At 40.2% G+C, this 15,572-nt stretch overlaps 1 pseudogene; it reads right to left on the bottom strand.

Annotated features, from left to right (window-relative positions):
• Positions 1 to 9,076: 9,076 nt before the first annotated feature.
• On the bottom strand, positions 9,077 to 10,225 carry LOC100738288 (E3 ubiquitin-protein ligase RNF14 pseudogene; annotated as a pseudogene).
• Between the last annotated feature and the right edge of the window lie 5,347 nt (positions 10,226 to 15,572).

Here is a 15,572-nt window from a genome sequence, read left to right as displayed (position 1 = left end):
AAGATAAAAAGTCAGAAGGGATCCCTGGACCTACCAACTCCTCTCATACAATGAAACAAACAAGTAAAATGACCCCACAGGTTTCTCATCGAAACCGAACGTGAGATATATTTGAATTAATAATGACTATTAGGGAACTATTGATTCAACAGTATCATTTTATGAATATCTCTTTCACTGCCTCCACCCCACCCTATCTCTGTGAAGATGTTCTTTGTTCAAGACTTCAGATTAATTTGTTTTCTCATCCTTCTTCTCAAGAGCTAAGGACCTTGGGAAAATTAACACCTTATCTGTGTCCAGTGCACATATTGTTATTTAGAACAGAATCTGATGAAAAATTGTTGCTTGATGCATATTAATTGACCTGCTCACCTTCCCTCTTTTCCTTTTTCCCTCAATTTTAATTCCCATTCCTCTACCCTCTTGCTCCTACAGTGCTTAGCTCAAGCCTAAATGCATGAAGCACTCCATAACTCTTGCCTGGCAGGTGGCCAAAGATGATTTATTATTGAAAATTCTTCTCTTAAAAAATATTTCCATTAGTATTTGTGTCTCACACAAAGGACGGATGGTTTCCATTTGCCTGTTTGCCTTCCTAGGAGGGACACCCTACTTTTGTTATGGGTGTTGGCCAGTGGCCAATGCTCCCGAAGAAGAGTATCTCGCGAGGACATATGTTAAATGTTGTCTGTCTGACAGGTCAACTTCAGATAAGTTTCCTCCCTCTCGCTATACTTCACTGACCAAAAACTATCTGGTCTCAGCAGTAAATAATATTAGAGTTCAGCCTTGCTGCAAAAACTATTTTCTCTGCTATATGAATTTACCTGTTTTTCTCCTGGGACCCTGCAGTCAAGGAATTTCATGTCCAGATTTTTTTTTTTGTCACGGAAAATTTCCATGGGATAAAGTTCCATAGCAAATGGCCCATGAAACTCAAATAATATAGGAGATTCTCAGTAGTACTGCAGCCCCAATCCTGTTTTAGGATACTAATCTTGTATTAGGGTGGCAAGCAACTGAAGCCCAATTGCAAGCATCTTGGTGAATGGGGGTAACCCCATGATTATTTCATGTTAGTATCTCTTTCTGGATCTTTTCTGCCACACCAGATTTGTGTTGGGAGTTCTCATCGTGGCTCAGCAGAAATGAATCTGACTAGCATCCATGAGGATGCAGGTTCGATCCCTGGCCTCATATGCTGCAGGTGCAGCCCTAAAAAGACAAAACAACAACAACGAAAAGAGATTGGTATTGCTGCAGTGGTGGAAAGGGAGAACGCTCAGGCATGTGTCACTTAGAATCAAGGCTGGCCCTGATATGTATGCCACTTCTTATGCCATTGCTTCTTGTCCCTCAGCTCCAAATCCAACCTATACTCTGCTTTGCATTGCTTTGCACTGCTGACCACTCTGCAAACCACTGTTCCCCTTTGCCAGTCCCTTCATTAAGCTCTGCCAGAAGGGGTTGCTAGAGGGACACTACGAGGCTGGAGGAGGAAGAAGGACTTGCTCCATCATATTTACTTCCTTGGGGTTTCCTGTCTATTTCCTGTAGACATCAGCATTACCCTAACCTTGCGTCTTCACCTCAACATTGATAGGGCGTTCTTTCAGCAGCAGTTGAATCCAGTTTGTAATTTCCAACATTTACAGAGCCAACTTTATTATGCTGCACAGTGATACCAATTCTAAGAAAGCAGAGTGTTTTCCTTAGAGGATTGCATTTCAGTTCTGCAGGTCCCTTCCTCCAAGTTTCTAAGCTTTAATAATTCCAATTATATATGTTTTTCTTTTCTTTCTTTCCTTTTCTTTTTCTTTACTTACTTTCTTTCTTCTTTTTTTTTTTCTTTTGTCTTTTTAGGGCTGCACCTGCAGCCTATGGAAATTCCCAGGCCAGGAGTTGAATCAGAGCTGCCAGCCTACACCACAGCCAGAGCAACGTGGGATCCAAGGTGCGTCTGTGACCTACACCAAAGCTCACAGCAATGCAGCATCCTTAACCCACTGAGCGAGTCCAGGGATCGAACACACGTCCTCATGGATACTAGTCAGGTCTGTTACTGCTGAGCCACAACAGGAACTTCCCAATCTCCTTTCTTGTTATCCCAGCCCTGGGAGTGTTAGTTGATTCCTGCAGTTGCTATCTCTGCAAAATTTTATCTATTTAAATTTATTTTCAATTCTCAAATGCCTAGTTAGCAATTATTATATTAAATTTAAAATTAAATTAGTTAATATTAACAACATTACAGTGAAGTATTAAGTTTCCTCTGTCAAAATAATTGATAGGACTCTGGCTGATATAACATGCAATTAGATGTAGAATTAGAGGCAAGTGATTGAGTCCAGTTTGGGAAGGGGAGGGATCTCAGTATCACCTGAGAGATGTATTATATATTGAGGGATGAATTGGCGTGGACAGCGAGGGGAGCTTCCAGTTAGGGAGATATTGGGAAGGTGTTTCAGGAAGACTCTTAGGTAGGGAGTTATATTAGGGAGGTTAGGATTGGTTTGGGGTGGAGAAAGGATGAAATTTCAGGACAAATGAATCTAGGTGTAGGGATGAGGCAGGGTAATGGGCTAAACTGGGGCTAGTAGTAAGGAGTTGTTGGCTTAGGGTTAAGCTTGAATAGACCCTGGGTAGAGGAGGGTTGGAGTTAGGATTGAGTTCGAGTGTGGTTTCAATTTGAGGGATGCTGCGAATGATCAGGACTGAGGACGGGTTTGTAGCTGGGTTGAACTTGGGTCTTGGTTGGGCTTTGCCTTAATGGGCTCCATTTAATCAGGCTGGATCTGGGTCTATTGAAAGGGAATTCAGTTACCTCCTTAGAACCAAAAGTATCTAGTGGCCTTTGCCCCAAATTCCCCAAATTCCTGGGGGAGGATCTTCACAAGCACGAAATGGTTCAAGCCTAAGAATCTGGAGGAAGAAATAGGACTGGCATGTTCCCAGAAGTCTCCTCTTAAAGCCTGAGTATTTCCAAAAGAAGAACTTGAGAGAGGTTTCTCAGAGCCTTCCACAATTTGGGAGGCAGGACAGTCATTCTTCTCCTGTTCTCATGTCCTTTCTTCAGCCCTTCTTCTTTCCTAAACTCCTCCTCCTCAATCTTCTCTACTTATGGGAACCAACCACCGCTCAGTGATTTTTTTTTTTGTAATGCCCACCAATACTGTCACACTCTACAGCTTGTTTTGTGACGATGATGAAGCCAGGGTGAACCTGAACCCCAGAGAGGACAGTGATCCTCCAAAAGGCCTTCAGAGAGATGCTGAAACTAGAAATCAGATTTCTTCTGCTTATGAGGCTGAGAAAGGAGGAAACATTAAAAGTGACAACGTGTTGATGTTGGGGACACAAAACTTGGTGCCTAGGCAACATGGGACTCAAAAAGACATGTGGTAATGAAAGGCTGAAAAAAGTCACTGACACTGGCATTGGAGGATGCAGCTGTGTCTCTCTGTCTGAATGGAAATAATGAGGAAAAGACTTCTTTTTATTTTTATTTTTATTTATTTACTTTTTGCTTTTTAGGGGTGGAAGTTCCCAGGCTAGGGGTCGAATCAGAGCTATAGCTGCTGGCCTACCCCAAAGCCACAGCAACACCAGATCTGAGCCACATCTGCGACCCACACCACAGCTGATAGATAGCATTGCTGGATCCTTAACTCACTGAGCTAGACCAGGAATCAAACCCGTGTCCTCATGGATACTAGCCAGGTTTGTTTCCTCTGAGCCATAATGGGAACTCCAAAGACTGCTTTTTAAACTTCTTACAAATGTGTCAAGACTTTTTGTCCACTTTTTTGTTGTTGTTATTGGATCTTTGTTAGTTTCCATTGACATGTTTACATGATTGTGATTTTTGTTTCCTGTGTTGGTATCTGTGCTTTGAGGAAGTTGTCTCTTCTCCAGACAATCCAGGTTCATTTCAGCAGGGAAAGACCTTTACCAGTCAGCTCAGCTGGGGATACTGGAGGGATCAAGCTGGTCACGTCCCTGGGCAGGTGGGGCTGTCAGGGTCTCTAGTTGGGTGAGGCAACTGCTCTTGTTCTGATGTGGGTGGGGGTTCCACTGCCTGGGCTCTGAAGCTGGGTATGCCTGCTGTACAGACTCTGGGTTCACACAAGGCCTCTATGTGGCTTCCGTGGCCAGGACTGCATTCAGGTGGGGCTGCCAGCACAGTTTTGCAGTCACCTCTGTTAGGGTAGGTAGCAGGGCCATGCCAGGATTGGCTTGCACAACTGGGCAGGGCTGTGCTCTGCCATTGCTCTTGGATGAGTGGGGCCTCAGACCATGCTTCCTGATTGGAAGGTGCCGCTGGCTGGACTCTGTGTTCAAGTGAGGCCGCAGGCTGGGCTTTGTGATCAGGGTGGCCGTGGACTATGCTCCACTGTTGAGTGAGGTTGCTGGCTGTGCTCTCTGGTTGAATGGGGCCTCCAGCTGTACCCCATTGTTGAGTGAAGCTGGAAACTGTATTCTGCAATTGGGCAATGTTGCATGTGAGCTTCTTAGTTGTGTTGAGCTATAGCCTAAGCTCTGTGATTGGGCAACGTCACCAACTGGCTCCCTGTCTGAGAGAGGCTGTATGGTGTGCTCAGCAACTGGGCTGGGCTATATACTGGGCTCTGCTATTGGGGGAAGGGGGGCTGTAGGCTGGACTCCATGGCTGGGCAGTACCATAGCTGGACTCTTAGACTGCTCAGGATCCCTACTCAGGCTGATCTGGTTATGTGGTGCCAGAGGCTATGTCTACCATTTGCGCAGGGCTGCTGGGTGGGCTATAGGATGTGCTCTGTGGCTGCTGGGAGTCTGTGGACATGCTTCCTGGATGAGTGGCACTGAGGCTATGCTGACCAGTTGGACAAGAGTGTACATTTACTCCCCTGACCAGGCAGGATATAGGATATTCTTTGTGGCTATCTGGCAAATGCAGCTACACTTCTCAGATGGGTGGGACTTTAGACTATGCTGAGGCTATGCTGGAAATTTGTTTCTTGCATGCATTGGGCACTAGAATGAGCTCAAAACCCATGTAGCTTGTTTGAGACTATGCTGGAAATTTGTTCCTGGCTTGAGTTCGGCTATATAATGAGCTCCGAACCCATACAGCTTGTTGGCTGGGAATCCAAATCAGGTAGAACTGTGAACTGAGCTTCCTGGCCAGATGGAGACACTGGATTGACTCTCTAGATGGACAGGGCTGCTGGCGAGGACCTTGCTTGGGCACCACTGCAAGAAGGAATGCCATCCAAGATCTGAGTGCTGGTTTCTGGATGTCCTTCCCCCTTTTCCATCTCTATCCGATTCCCACTATTGAGCTCCATAGCTTCCACCAATGATCCCCAGGAGATGAGACTCCAGTGAACCCCTTGTAAGTGTCCTACAACATAGGGAAGCTGGATGTCCACCTTTCAGCTAGGCTCTTATCTTCTCACTGGAGAAACTATAGGTCTGGGAGGCTCTCATGGTAAGGACGCTGGTGGTGAGGGAAGGGCAGTGTGGTCAAAAATTAGACTGACAGCAACATTTTCAACACCAACAATAAAAGTCTAAAGATAGCGGTGCTATATCTTCAATGTACTGAGAGAGAATAACTATAAACCAAATATAATGGATTGAAATACACTGAATCAATGAAAAGACATGATTTCCCAGAGATGGGTACAAGCAGAAAAACTCAGGTCACCCTTTGAGGCACCCACTAAGCAAAATTTTTAACTTGGAAACTGGTAACTCATTTGAACAAATTAAATATTTATCCTGCCTCACTAGTAGGAGTTGTATTCCTAGTACTAAATATCTCTAGTTCCCGAGGGAAAGTTCTATTCTACTGAGTTGAGTCTTGCAAATCTTGCAAAGAATTTATTGATCAGTTAAGGATTAAAATTTGTGTGAAAACCATAAAGAGGGAGTTCCCATTGAGAACAAGCTAAAGAAAAGTAGATAAAAAAGAAGGTGGATCGCTGTTAGAACACCTGACCCAATGTCTTCAGCAAATCAGTGTGTGACAAAACGGGGACTATGCAGGGTTGCAAGAGATTGAAGGGACGTAAAACTCACATTCTGTGCTTTGGGCATGGCAGCTTTACAGAACATTTTGCTCTATCATGAAATGAAAACTACTTCAAAGAAAAGCAATCCATCAAAGTAGTACTGGAAGAAATGCAAACCTGACTAGATCGACCAAGCGTGAAGACATTGACAAGGTACTAAGAGGCCTCACCTCCCACTAAGTCCCATACTCATAAAGTATTAACATTGAGTTCTGCTTTGTTTTGCTTAGAATAGTCTTTGTTCATCCTCCTTTGCCCTGGCATAGTTATTAATAATGTTCTCCTTTATTTCTGAATGTGTCCTGTTTACATCAATTATAGATGAATTACATGGTCACCTCAGATCTAGGGAATTTTGAGGGAACAGTTAATTCCTGTCTTACACAAGTTGTTCCAGAAAATAGAGGAAATGTAGAAGTCACTCAGATGATTTTAGGAGGTTAGTATGATCTTGATTTCAAAACCAGGTAGGAACCATAAAGAACAGAAAACAATTGACCGTATCCCTCTGTATGTATGCGCCAAAATTCCAAATAAAATTGTAGATAAACCAAATTTAATAATGCGTCAAAAGTATACAATGAGAAATTAGGATATATCTAAAAATAGGAGGATGATATAATATCAGAAACTCTAGCAATGGAATTCTCTATGTTAATAGAGTCAAAAGAGAAGCACTATAGAGTCACCTTTGATGATTCAGAGAAAGCATTTTATAAATTTCAAAAACCAATTGTAGTAGAATATCTTGAGAAATTAGGAGGAAAAGAGAACCCACTAAATATGTTAAAAATTAAATGCCAAATTCTTGGGGCAAATGTTATATTTATTCAAGGAATTTTAGATACATTCCCTTTAAAAGTGGAAGAAAACAAGGATTCTCACTAATATTGCAAATGTTTATTGTGATGGTGGAGGGCCTGGTGAATGCTATTAGGAAAAATAAGAAACAAGTGCAAGGATTGAAGAGGTGGAGGTTTCTGCCATTGCTTGCAGATGATACAATTACTATCCTGAAAAAAAAAAACAAAAAAAAAAACACCTCAGAATCAAAAGACGATCTAGTGGAATTAAAAAGAGAGTTGCATAGGTTTGCTAGATGTAAGATAAACTCGCAAAAATCAATAGCATTTCTCCATGTTACCAATAATCAAGTGAAGCATGCAATGTAAAATGAAATATAGTTTTCAACAGCAGAAAAATCTATAAAGTCTGTAGACTTTATTTGGATCATAAGTAAGACTTCTATGGAGAAAATGTTAAAATGCTAATAAAGGACATAGGTGTTGAGACATTTGCGCTCCTGGATAAGATGACTGAAAACATTCATCGCCCCTAAATAATCTGAATTCAATTCATTCCTAATAAAAATTCCTGTTAGCTTTTCTGGGTGAACTCAGTAAGTTTTCTCTAAGATTTGTTGGAATAGGACAGATGAGAAGAGGAAAGATGAGGTTTTTCCCTAATGAGTGTTGCCCCTCAAGCACATACATTTTACACATATACATAAATTTGTGATATTCGTATGTGTATATACATAGTATACACGGATATATATATACACACATACATATACGCATATATCTGTATGTATATATGTACACAGTAAGAATATATGTATTCTTCTCTTTGTATTGTATTACAGGTATTATCAAGATCTGTACCAAGGTGTGATAGTATACATATTTAATAAGTATAGTAATATAAGTTAATGTATAAATCAGTATATGGATTAAATATTTTAAATATGTTCCCTTCTAATCGCTAGATAAACCATGTAGTGTTCAAAAGGAAGTACAATCTTCTCATCTAATCATTCCAATGACTTCCAAATCAACAGTTAATTTTTATAAAATATTGATAAAGTCATATTTCACGTGGCTGTTACTGGATGAATGTTGATTTGGTTTTAATCATGGTTTGGAATGGATTGAACCATGGTTTCGAATAAGAAAGTGCATCCATCTCTTCTTAAAAGGCCCCTTTTAATAATGACCCTGGTGTTTTATTTTACTTAAACCATGGGGTGTTGGGTATGTGCATTGCTGGTCCCTAGGTACAAACATTTGCTGTAGGGCACAGACTTGAGAGCCTGCATCAGGCTCCTGACGAAACTATCATTGCCCACCTGCATAGTGAGCATCCTCTTCTACAGCTCCCCAAACTAGGGTCTTCTTGGAGCAGTTGGGGCCAGTTATATTCACCACCTAAATACTCCCAGTATTTGCTGGATACCCATCTGACCCTATACCTGTGTTTGTGCTATAACCAGTTTCTACTGATTTCCACTATGATATCTCAATAGCTAGAGAAATTCTTTTCACTACTTGGAACTGAAATATCTAAATATTTTAACAACTGATGTGGCCAAACTAATGAGTGCCAGCTGACTACCAACCCTTCATGTGCTCAATGCTAACAGCTGCACAGGCACTCATGCGTAATCCCAGTTATTTTTTTAATTTTTTATTCTTTGCCTTTTTAGAGCCATGCCTGCAGCGTTGATATTAGTCAGATTTGTTTCCACTGCGCCACATCGGGAACTCCTCAGGACAGTTTTAATAGGAGTTCCATCTGCCTCAATTTTAAGGAATAGTATACTGAGGAGACTCCCAGAGAAGATCTTAGAGGGATATTCTCAGAGATAAAAGAGTTAATCTTTATTTCTCTCCTTATCTAAAGCTTGTGAAGAAAATAAATAATTTTTAACGACTCAGAGCTTCAGACACATCTTAATATTTAATACCTAGTTTTCATATACTGAAGCTTTGGCTTATGCATTTCTCAATTATGTTATATTGAAAAACATATGATTGTGCCTTAGCACATGAAAATATAAACTAGTTCTTCCATATCTTCTGCATAAGAAGAGTGGATAAATGGTAGCTTAAACATCCAGCAAAATTACTTTGTGTACTTGACAAAAGATTAGGGCAAACCATTTCACTTCCACATATTTAAAAAAATTATTATTTAAGTTTCAGGTGTACAGCATTCTAATTCTACGTCTGTATACACTACTCCATGTCCACATCTTGAGCAGTGGGAGTTAACGAGTCTTCAATCTCATCTTCCCAAATATCTCCATTAACATCCGCAAAATGGAACAACCAGTTACAACAGAGGGAGGCAGGATGGGTGAAATGTTTATAAGGGTTTGCTCTGGGAAGAGAAATCAATCCAGTAGAAATATTGCATAAAGTCAGGACAGGCCAACTTCGGTGCCTTCTGAATCACTCTTTTATCATATCTCAGTTCCCAAAGTCTTTTGGCCTTATCTATTTGCAAGTACGCATTTCATAAGCCTGCAGGCACCTTTCATGGAAAGACACCATGGTAAGTCAATTTGTACAAGGTACAGAAGGCAAAAGTGCAGCTGGAGCAGATGCGCATGGTACAGCCAGGGTGCCGGCTGGCAGCCTGAGCATGGGCAGTAGCTCACATCTGCTTCGGGCCAAAGGGGACTGGAGGAGAAGGGGGTCATAATGGGCAAATATTTGCTTTCACTAGTCCTTTGACCTGGCCAGGAGTGGCCACCAAAGAGCATTTGAATCCTGGGTAGTTGAGGCATTGAACTTGGCCAGCTCTGATCTGGATTTCAAAGTAGTTCTTCAGACAGGCTTTGCAATACATGTACTTGCACTCTAAGAAGTACAGATGTCACTACCTAGCTTCTCACAGAAACGGATAATTGCACAGGAACAATTTGCTATTAAAGACTTTTATCTGCTGAGCTTGATCAAAGTCCGAGATTTCCTGAATTCGACGGAACAATTGATCCCACCTCCTACCTGGCTCTTTCATCTACAACTTCCTCTTGGGTTACGTCCGATCTAGCAGCTCCTCCAAAATCTAGTTCTGTGTTGAAAGAGGCTTGCGCTGTCCTGCGCCTTTTTCCCTGAGCACCCATCTTGAGCTCAAAAGGAGACACAATATTCAAGTAGCATCCAGGCCAACGGGATCATGCTGCCCTGGTATTCTACCCAGAGGATGTCTAAGTGCTTGTGGGTGCAGATAGTACTTACAAATATCTTGAAATGTTGTGGAAAGTCCAAATAAATCATGGTTTCTCCACTTTGGAAGGCTCTGCTTTTCTAAAACACCTCCATCATACTCACCTGGGCCAGCAATTCATCTTCCTGAACTTCTTGGTCTTCTGACCACATTTAATTTTCTGAAAAGCAGAGAAAATCCAATACTGCAGTCTACGTTTTAGTTCTTTTTTTTTTTTTTTTTTTTTTGTCTTTTTGCCATTTCTTGGGCCGCTCCCGCGGCATAGGGAGGTTCCCAGGCTAGGGGTTGAATCGGAGCTGTAGCCACCAGCCTACACCAGAGCCACAGCAACGCGGAATCCGAGCCACGTCTGCAACCTACACCACAGCTCACGGCAATGCCAGATCCTTAACCCACTGAGCGAGGCCAGGGATCAAACCTGCAACCTCATGGTTCCTAGTCGGATTCGTTAACCACTGAGCCACGACGGGAACTCCTTAGTTCACTTTGAAAGCTGTTCTTCTGAAAGAACAAACACTCTTGAAACATAGTCCGTGCTCATTAATTCTTAGCAATCATCATCATCATCCTTGTTATCCTTACAAAAACTCCAGGATGTAGGAATTAACTCCTACCTACATGTCTTTGCAGAAAATTTAAAAGAATCTACAAGTAAACCATTAGAATTAATAAGGAAGTTTATTAACTTTTCTGGATATCAAGTCAACAGCAATCAGAAAAAGAAGGTAGATCATACAGTGCAAGTAGAGAGGAGAATAGTGGTTTCCAGAGCCTGAGGGTAGGTACGAGGAAATAAAGAGATGTGGTTAAGAGGACAACCTTCCAGTTTTAAGTTCTGGGTTCTGACTATAGTTAATATTCTATCCTTGAAAATTGCTAAGGAGGAGATTGTGAGTGTTCTCACCACAAAAAGAAATAGTAACTATGTAATATGATGGAGGCATTAGCAAACACCACAGTAGTAATCATTTTGAAATACATAACTGTATATAATTTAAAGGAGGAATTTATGGGTTAAATTGGTTTTTTGTCTTTTTTTTTTTTCCCAGGCTGCACCTGCGGCATATGGAAGTTCCCAGCCTAGGGGTCGAGTTGGAGCTGCAGCTGGTGGTCTAAACCACAGCCACAGCAATGCCAGATCCGAGCCATGTCTGCAGCCTACACCACAGCTCATTACAATGCCAGATACTTAACCCACTGAGCGATTAAACCTGCATCCTCATGGACACTAGTTGGGTTCCACTGAGCCACAATGGGACTTCCAAGTTGAATTGTTTAAAGCTCTCACATTGTCCAAGAAGTGGTACACTTACTAATTTATATTATACATTAATAGTCAAAGGTGTATATACTGTAAATCCTGCTGATATGGCTAAGAAAGTAATGAAATAATTTTTATTGACTAAAATAGAGGGGTAAATGGAATAATAAAAGTACTTAAGCAAAAATATGGTTTACTTTTAGTAAATGTCAGCATATATCTGATTTGCATCAGTAGTTACATTAATCTTGCTCTCATATCCTGTTGTTTTTTTTTTTATAATTCCTTATCAGGTTTCATTTGATGTTCTGTTCTTTGTAATCAGAACCTCCTGTGGTTGCTCCTTACAGTGTAAGTAGCACGTGGATTAGTCATATCCTTCCACTTGCCCCAGGAAGGTTAAGTTCATTAATAAGGTTAAGTTCATTCATCAGATTAATTTAGATTAAGTTCCACTTCCCAATCATTTCTTCTTTGGATACTGTTTTGTAGCAGCAGATTCTCCGTAAAACTCGCTTTGTGGTATTTGTTTCTCTTGGATCTGATGTTAATATTCTGTATATCCAACAAGCCCTAAGAATGATACATGGTAAAACAGTGATAAATATTACAAAAGGATGATTTTTAAAATTTAAAAGAAAATTGGTGCTAGAGGACTTGCCTTTGAAAATATCATATTAATGATATTAGAGTAGATTTTTGATTGGCTACACATGAGAATTGTCCGTTATCATATAACAGCTTTACAAATGGCTGATTAGTTTTACAAACTTGTTTTCTAAATGCAATACAATTTGAAAGTTATTCTTCATTTTTCCTCTTAGCTTAACCCAACTGATACCTAATGTATAAGCAGCATGTAGGTCTTGGTAGTCTTCCATGGGCCAACATATTTCTTGTGAATATCCATCAGTTTTGCAAGTTACATTATTCTTAAACTACTGCCTATAGAAATAGTCTCATCTTCTCAAGTAATGTTTTCAATATCAGACCCAATGCATTACATAACTGATTATTACAGCTCCACTATGAGGTGCCCATTGGAGGGAACATAAAAAAAATGATTAGATTGCAAGGAAGTGGGCTCAGTTTGTCCCAAATCTGGGGGGCAAACATATCCAATCTGTTATTTCTAACATCTGTCACTATCAATAGTAACATACACTTATAGTACCTGTCTGTGGGCCTGTGTCCTTGAATGATAGGCACTCATCTAACATATTTGTTCCATGTCATATAGGAGAAAACTATATGATATTGGCTCAGTTTTAAGTAATTTCAATCTATAAATACCAACTTTAAGATTTCTGCTCTATGATAGAATCAATTATTTTACACCTTCCTTTAATCCTTTCCATAGATAGTACCATGCCCAATACCTAATTTTTCCCATAAGTAGGTACAATCCAAGATAGCTCAGTACTAGTAAGTATATCTCTTAATTATTGAACGGCTTGTTTTGTGGATATACAGGTGAGGGCTCATGGCAAATTCTTTAGCCATATTTTATCACAACAGGACTTCATTTCAAGCTGTCAAATTCCAAACTCTTCCTCGATTTCATTCTAATTTTGCTCCTACTGCTAAATCCTGTGTTAGATGATTAAATTTTCCATCTCCTTTCAATTTAAACCACTTGGTCAGTGGGTCCAAAGGGTTATAGACAAATTAAAGGATTTCTTGAGCTTTTACTCCATATTCAGGACAATTTTTAGTTGGTACAAAATTCCATGAGGTTGAGGTACTTATTTTTAAAATAATGAGGAAGAAAACTCTAAGCTCCCTGTTTAACTGGTACAAAATAAAATATTAAAATTATAATGATCAAGATAACTAAAAAGAAAGTAACACCTGAATCTCTTTTACTGTTAAGTCCATTAGAGACTCTTTCCTTTCATCTTGTATATTATCGTGAGTTATTGTCTGGAGCATATACCTTTGGTCCTTTTTGCTGGTCTCATATGTGACGCACGTGTCCAGCTGTGCTTCTTTTTATCCTTCGCCTTCTTCTTCTTTCAAATTTAACATGTTTCCCCCATTTAAAAAAGTTTTACTGAAGTACAGTTGATTTACAATGTCGTGATAATTTCTGCTGTACAGCGATGTGATTTGGTTCCACTCTGACAGTGGTGTGAGCTATTAACAACACCCGGTGGGGTTCTCCCCAGCATCATGGCAACCCAGCCTGCATTAGAAAGCTTTAGACTTTGCCTCCTAGTCAAGATTGACGCGATCTTCTCAGAGGGATTCTTCTATCATCTGGCCACACGATGGCGGAATGAGCCTAGGGAAACAAGCAACCCTTTCTATCTGATCAGGAGTATTTTCCATTATCAGCTAAGGGGCAAGACTTCTACATTCATAAAGCTTCCAAATATTAACTCAGTGGGAGAAATACCATGCTTGCTAAAGGGAGATAATATTAGTTTTCATAGAATCAAGGTAAGGCTCTCTTGGTCACCATAAGTCAGTTGTATAATTTGGCCAAAGAATTCTTTAGGGTAAGATCCATTCATTCTACTTGTTAGTTAGAAAACTGGGGATGATAAAGAGTAAGATAAATTATTGCTATTTGTATATGATTTTGTAGAGCCCCTGATTTATTGTAGAAACAAATCCTCCATCAGATTCTAGATGTTCAGGAATTCCAAAGACAGGATGAGGTAAATCAGTAGGTCTTTGATCATTGTTTGAGGATCTACTTTAAACCAATGAAAACACTTTGGACCATCCAGACACCATGTATATCATTACTGAACAGTATTTTTTACCTTCTGATGGCAGAAGATCTACATTGTTCATTTGCCACCAGGTCCCAGGTGATGTGTGCTTCAATTTCCCTGTAAAGAAATTTTCTAGCAAAGCGTACCTCCTTGTATTATTTACTGAATTATATGGTCCTTATATAAGAGTGGTGTAATTCCAAGATTTTCATTATTTTCATTTCATTTGAGTGATACTGCTTCTTAGATTACATAAAAAGCCATGGGTGCATACAATTGGGGCACAGAGAAATAATACCATCAGGTAAGCCCATATTTCTATGATGCTCTTTCTAGCTTCTCTTGAATTTCGATTTTCCAATTTGGGAGGAGTTGCATAATTCTGAAACTGTGAATAGGGGTCCCTGGATGGAAGTAATGGAGCTTCTGGGGCTCCTATTGTGGGTTGAGAACCGACACAGTCTCCTTGAGAATGTGGGTTCAATCCCTGGCCTGCTCAGTGGGTTAGGGGTCCAGAGTTGGTCAGAGATGCTGCTCAGATCCAGTGTTGCTGTGGCTGTGGCATAGGCTGGCCTGCAGCTGTGGCATAGGCATGCAGCGGCAGCTCTGATTCAACCCCTAGCCCGGGAACTTCCATGTGCCATAGGTATGGCTACAAAAAGAGAAAGAAGTAATGGAGTTTCAAATTCCCCAGTCCAAACCTTAGTGGACATTTTTGTGCAAATTCATATCCCTTTAGATATTTCATCTTGTTGTCCAGTGTGAGTTCTACAATGAATTACATAAATCTGTATGGGAAATTTCAATGACTCTAATAAATCAGCAATTAGGTCCCATATGATATTTTAGCTCTCACTGCTATTAGAAAGTCTTTATTTTTCCAAATTTTGTCTTTAGTTTGCAGGCCCACAAATATATTTACTATGAGTATAGATATTCACTCTAAGATGGGTGGCTAATTTAAAATCTCTCATAATAGCCATGAGTGCTACCGCTTGGCTGATTTTTTATTTATGAGAATATAAGCCTCTAAAACCTCATGAGGACTGACTATTATATATGCACTTTTATAGTTTCCCGTGTGTCTCTTACTCAAGACTCATTAGTGAACTATATTAAGCCAGCTTGGGAATAGAAATATCAGCTATAGCAGCAGACTGAGTTTGAGTATCTTCTAGGGGCTAGGGAGAAGGGGAGAAGGGGAGAATGCGGCATTAGTGTTTAATATATTCAGAGCTTGTCTAACGCTAATGTTATTCTAATCAGATGTAACTGTGTTTTAATTGAAGTATAGTTGATTTACAATGTTATGTTCATTTCTGGTGCACAGCTAAGTGATTGCGATTCAGTTATACACGTGTGTGTGTACATATATAATTTTTCAGTCTTCTCCATTATAATTTATTACAAGATGCTGAACATAGTTCCCTGTGCTACACAGTACGACCTTGTTGTTTACCAGTTTTATATATAGTATGTATCTGCTTATCCCAAACTCTTAATTTATCCTTATTC

The sequence above is a fragment of the Sus scrofa genome, chromosome 17, assembly GCF_054392235.1.
Source record: "Sus scrofa isolate SSC_HxYL_T2T_F1_AM1 chromosome 17, Sscrofa_HxYL_maternal_Yorkshire_Landrace_v2.0, whole genome shotgun sequence".
Taxonomy (NCBI): domain Eukaryota; kingdom Metazoa; phylum Chordata; class Mammalia; order Artiodactyla; family Suidae; genus Sus; species Sus scrofa.
This window is presented reverse-complemented; position numbering and strand designations above follow the sequence as displayed.